Here is a 564-nt window from a genome sequence, read left to right on the forward strand (position 1 = left end):
TGTGTGTGTGTGTGTGCGCGTGTGCGTGTGTATGCGCGCGAACAAGAGACATAATGAGAACAGAAAAACTTCCAATACTTTTTCAACGGCCATTAATGTGTCGCTAGTAAAGTTAGACAAATGAAAAGATTTTCATTGTAGCAAAAGTGTTACCATTTTTTTGTTTAGTTACCATCAGAGCTTGCATTAGTGCATACAGTGCATTTGCTGTTCAAACGTTTATGTATATATATGTATATATATATATAACATTAGATATGAAGAATAAAACATATAGACCATACCACAAACCCCTAACAAACCTACAGTATATAAGTAAATCAAGTAACCATCCTAGGGCTATAATAGAAAATCTAGTAAAAAATATATCTTTAATACTCTCCAAACTATCTGCTAACAATAGGGTATTTAATAATGAAGCTAATTTCTATAATGCAGCACTAAATAAGGCAGGATATAAAGAAAGGGTCTCCTATATTGAAAATGGTAGCAAAGGAATTGAAACAACTGACAACAACAACAACAATAATAATAATAATAATAATAATAATAATAATAATAATA

This window comes from Octopus bimaculoides, chromosome 2 (genome assembly GCF_001194135.2).
Source record: "Octopus bimaculoides isolate UCB-OBI-ISO-001 chromosome 2, ASM119413v2, whole genome shotgun sequence".
NCBI lineage: Eukaryota > Metazoa > Mollusca > Cephalopoda > Octopoda > Octopodidae > Octopus > Octopus bimaculoides.